This window comes from Mus caroli, chromosome 2 (assembly GCF_900094665.2).
Source record: "Mus caroli chromosome 2, CAROLI_EIJ_v1.1, whole genome shotgun sequence".
Classification (NCBI taxonomy): Eukaryota; Metazoa; Chordata; class Mammalia; order Rodentia; family Muridae; genus Mus; species Mus caroli.
The window spans coordinates 100,918,122-100,923,652 of NC_034571.1; positions in this window are offsets into that span (position 1 = coordinate 100,918,122).

Here is a 5,531-nt window from a genome sequence, read left to right on the forward strand (position 1 = left end):
GCTCTATATCATGGAAAGAAGCAGAGATCTTTAATGGAAAATGCATCACATCTACCACAAGCTCCGTTTTCTGTCACTGGCTACTCATGTTCATCAGTCATGCCAAGACAGAATGCATCCTTTCTCATGGGAGTACACTCAACATTCCATTCAGGCACTGCCTCTGGATTATTCTAGAATCTCCTGCTGCTATGTTAACATTGATACAGAGAATACAGAAACATTGAGAGCTCTCTAAGATTCTGATTTTTGGCTGAGAACATCCACCTCTGAATATGTCAGACATTGGCAGAGCCTCTCAGGAGACAGCTATATCAGGCTCCTGTCAGCAAGCACTTGTTAGCACCAACAATAGTATCTGAGTTTGGTGACTGAATACAGGATAGATCCCCAGATGGGGCATTCTCTGGATGGTCTTTCCTTAAGTCTCTGCTCCACACTTTGTCTCTGTATCTCCTTCCATGGGTATTTTGTTCCCCTTTCTAAGAAGAATTGAAGTATCCATACTTTAGTTTTCTTTCTTCATGAGCTTCATTTGGTCTGGGAATTCTATTCCAAGGGTATTCTGAGCTTCTGGGCTAATATCTAGTTATCAGTGAGTTTATGCCACTTGTGTTCTTTTGTGGTTGGGTTACCTCACCCAGAATAATTTCTAGTTCCATCCATTTGCATAAGAATTTCACAAATTCGTTGTTTTTAATGGCTGAATAGGAGAGAGCACAAGGTCTCCAATGGAGGAGGTAGAGAAAGGACCTAAGGAGCTTACAGTCCCATAGTAGGAACAATAATATGAACCAACCAGTATCCCCAGAGCTCCCAGGGAAGTGGGAGTGGGTGGGATGGTGAGCAGGGGGGAGGGGTAGGCGATAGGGGATTTCTAGAGGGGGAGCCAGGAAAGGGGATAACATTTGAAATGTAAATAGAGAAAATATCTAATGAAAAAATAAAGTAAAATAAAATAAAATAAAATGGGAAAAAAAGATTCTCATTTTTATGAAGATAGAAAGAGGTACCTGACATTGTCTTTGTGCTACAGATAATGAAAATCTGTTCTGTAGATTTTAGCTTCATAATAATGCTAGTAGTGTTTTCCTTCTCACAAGAACACATGCCATTAAACTTTCTATTCATTGTCTTACCATGTGAGGCATTCAAAGAGTGATTTCCCAATACTAACCTGCAACTCTATAAACAATATTTTTCAAGTCTTTGCTTAAAGTTTATTTGGTTTTTCTACTTTGTAATCTCATCAAATAGTTATTGGGGGAAATGTTTCTTCTTTAAATCAAAGAAGACAAAGAGAAATCATCATTTTGTTGGAACACAGCCCCTAAAGTACATTGCAGGTAACAACTATAGATTGTGTATTGCAAATCTAAGGAATCTTCCTATTGTCTGGTGAGTTAGCACTAAATCTAGCATTGAAAGGGACCACTAGAAATTTCTCTTTATCATTCTGAGACTGTGCGGTTAGTATATTTTTCTTAGTCTTGTTATTTAATAAAGAAATATGAGAATAAAATAATCTAACCAACATTTTTCATAATTTTGATCAAGAGATCAAACATACTGTCTCACTTTGGGGGATGCAGACAATCCCAAACATATCTGATTTCTGTATATAGCAGTAGATAATCACATCAGTGCCACGTGGAGATGTCTGTTGATAAGCATGCCCTTGCATAGGTTCTATTAACATGATTCTGGGCTTAGTTTTATGACTATCTTGAGTCAGTGTGATACTAGTGGTTTCTATCATTAGCCCATGGCTTAGGACTCAACATGTTTTGAGACTTATATTGACCATACTTCGAAGTCTAGCTCATTTCACTGAATGAATGGTGTAGAGTTTGGCCAACATCCTCTGTTTGACACCCTTAGCTAACATTGTCACAATGGTAAATACTATTCAAATGCTGCTCAGAAAATAAAAGGTCCAGCAGATCACAGATTTTTGAGCATACAAATTGTTGTAACTTTAAACCTCTTAAATTTTGAATTTTTATATGGGAATAATAATAAAAATTAAAAATAATTTTCATCTCTTCTATTGTAATATTACTAATTCTAGCCATTACCCTTTGTCCTGACTTCTGACCACATCCCAGTTGGCTGAGAAGTGATTTACTGCCAAGAGTTCTGGTTTGCAGTTAGGTTCATTTGTCACTTCATTTATTTTTCTGAGAAATCTCAAGTATTTATTTTCATTCTACTTTTCATATTCTCATTATATCATATTTACCCTCAGTCCTGTTGGTTTCAAATTTCATCCAGTTATGTCGATAAATTATATGTAGACAAAAGATATGAGAAAGAGGAATACTTGCCAGAACTCCTCCAGTTCCACGTTTATATTACTATATCAGAAGAGTGAGATGTATTTTGTTTTTTCATAACTGTATTAGGTATTCAGCCTTAAGCCCATTTGATACTTTTTTTCTTTTATGACTTCTCATTGCTTTTCCTTGCAGCTCACCCACATAAATTTGAGTTCCCTATTTTGAAATAAAAGTAGAGTAGGTTCCAGAAAAATCATGCAGATTGTTGAGCTTCAGATTCTGAATTTATGATTTCTAGACAACTGTGATGCAAGTTCTTAATTATATAATGGTATTTGCCTTTGGACAGTTATTAGCAGGAGGCATTAACAAAAATTTATATTTCCCTAAGTAGCTCCTGTAAGACAAGGTACTAATTCAGTGAATATGTAGTGATCATATTATTACTATCAAGATTAAGAATAATAATATAAAAATAATTATCTCCCTAGCATATTCTTCCAGCTATGTCACAAGCTCATTGACCTATTCTTATGCATTTTGAAAAATTGATATGATTTATTTTCCCTATCTTTTATGGAAGTTGAATGTCATTGGAAGATTAATGATAATAAGGGCAGTAATTATTGAGCAATCAGTACATGATAGGCACCATTACAAACATTTTACCCATATTAACTTGTTGAGTACCTGCTTGCAAGAGCACTTTTAGGGAACACAATGATGATTTTTTGTCCCTTTTTTTACAACAAAGGTAGACATGCAATTATACTGAGACACAAACTGGCTAAGAGCAGTCCAGCCAATGAGGCAGTGTCTTGACTTACCCAAGGTATACAACTTTGAAATCTGTACACAAAATGTGCTCAGCTCTGTTTACCAGTTCTGAATTCATTTGATGAGTGACTGAGTATTTCTAATGTCAACACCAAATTTTTCATTTAATCAGTTTGAATTTAAGTCAGTTTGATTTTTGCCCTGTATAATGATTTTGATTTCTCATGAATGTTATTTTATTATAATTTCAGTTAAAAAAAGATTCAACTTTTCCACCATATTAATGACTACACAATTACCTAAAAATCTGATGTTATTTTCATCAAAAGATCAAGAGAATGAGTTCCTTTACTGGATGCTTTGTGGAGTTCATTTATGCTTCCATCTCCTAAGTGCAGAAGAACCTGCATTTATGTGGGAGACTCTCCTTTCTGCATGCCATCACATAGACCACTTGTCTAGGTTTCCGGAGTTCTGAGAGTAAAGGTTCTTACCACCATGACTGAACTTACATTCCACTTGCTGGTGTCTCCTTTTTTCTCAGTCTATGCATGTTGTAATTCTCTTGGCTCAGCTTGCTCTTTTTTATTATAGACCTGCATAAGAGTGAACACTCATAACCACAAAAATTGATACTAGACTATTTTGAAATTTCCTCTTTCAACACAATTAATCCAAAATTTTTCTATTTAACCTTAGGTAGATTTTTTTTTTTTTGAACAAAGGCAAAACACAGCCATATTCTTTACCAAAATATCACAAGAACCATTTCTAACCCATATATTAATATTCTCCTGTGAAAACTCTTGAGCTGGTTTCCACAGTTCAAATTACCCTCACCATTACTGCCTGTATTAGTCAGGGTTCTCTAGAGTCACCAAACTTATGTATAGTCTCTATATAGTAAAAGAATTTATTGATGACTTACAGTCAGCAGCCCAATTCCCAACAATGGTTCAGTTGCAGCTGTGAATGGAAGTCCAAGGATCTAACAGTTACTCAGTCTCACACAGCAAGCAGGCGAAGGAGCAAGAGCTAGACTCCCTTCTTCCAATGTCCTTATATTGTCTCCAGCAGAAGGTGTAGCCCAGATTAAAGGTGTGTTCCACCACACCTTTAATCCCAGATGAAAGATGTAGCCCAGATTAAATGTGTGTTCCTTAAACTCGGAGATTTAATCTTCTGGAATCCATAGCCACTGTGGCTCAAGATCTTCATACCAAGATCCAGATAAGGATCTCTAAGCCTCCAGATAAGGGTCAATGGTGAGCCTTCCAATTCTGGATTGTAGTTCATTCCAAATATAGTCAAATTGACAACCAGGAATAGCCACTACACTGCCTTCCACGGTCTTACTAGTATGGCCCATTAAGTCCCACTTCAAGGATTCAACTGCTTTTCTAATTCACAGTCCGAAAGTTCACATCCTTCCAAACAAGAACACAGGCACGTTATCACAACCTTACCCTAGTCTCTGGTACCAACTTCTATCTTATTTAAGGTTGCTATTGCTGTGAAGAGACACTATGACCATGGCAATTCATGAAAACATTTGATTGCAGCTGGATTACAGTTCAGAAGTGTAGTCTACTATTGTCATGGTAGGAAGCATGGCAGCATGCAGGCAGGTATGGTGCTCTCGAAAGTGCTGAGAATTCTACATCCAGATCACTAAGCAGCAGGATGAAACCTGCCCATTGCAGAGTGTTGCAGAGCCTCTGACAAGGCCACACCTACTCAACAAACCATACCTTCTAATAGTGCCACACTGTATGGGCCTATCATGACCATTTTTATTCAAACCATCACACATGTAGTTCAAATTCATTAGGGATGTACAATTGGTCAGACCAGTTGTCTCTATTCATCTCATGTTAGAGAGCAGTTCTATGCATGTATATTTTCTGTTGACAGATAAAGTGGTTTTAGGAAGTCATAATCCCAGAATAGGTACAGAGAGAAAGGAAGGAATGAAGGAAGGAAGACTAGCACAGGGCTTCAGCATGCATAGGGTCCAGCCTTAGCCATGCCTTAGCTGAGTACATCTATTTAAAGAGTGGACTTTAGCTTTGAAATGACTGTTTAAAGCATCTGTAGGTTTTAATTATTTAACTTCTCCCCCCCCACACACACAAATATCCACTTACCAAAATGAATAAATAAATACATACATACATATATAGATAAAGCCTGCCTATAACCTATTTAATGTGAGTGTTGCAGGGAGAGCAAGCATTGTGCTTAGGGTACAGTGACCTGTCATTGGTAGACACAATGGACATGATGAAACGAGATGATATATTAATGAAAGCTGAACAGCACCGGGGTAGCTAGAGCGCAGGGTCGGCTGACACCCGCCAGCTACCCACGACCCCTGCCACAGGATTTTGAGACTTCTGGTGAGTGGAACACAGTTTCTGCTCCAGTCCAATCACGCGGGACCTAAGACTGCTTTGGTTGGGGAGGCAGAAATCC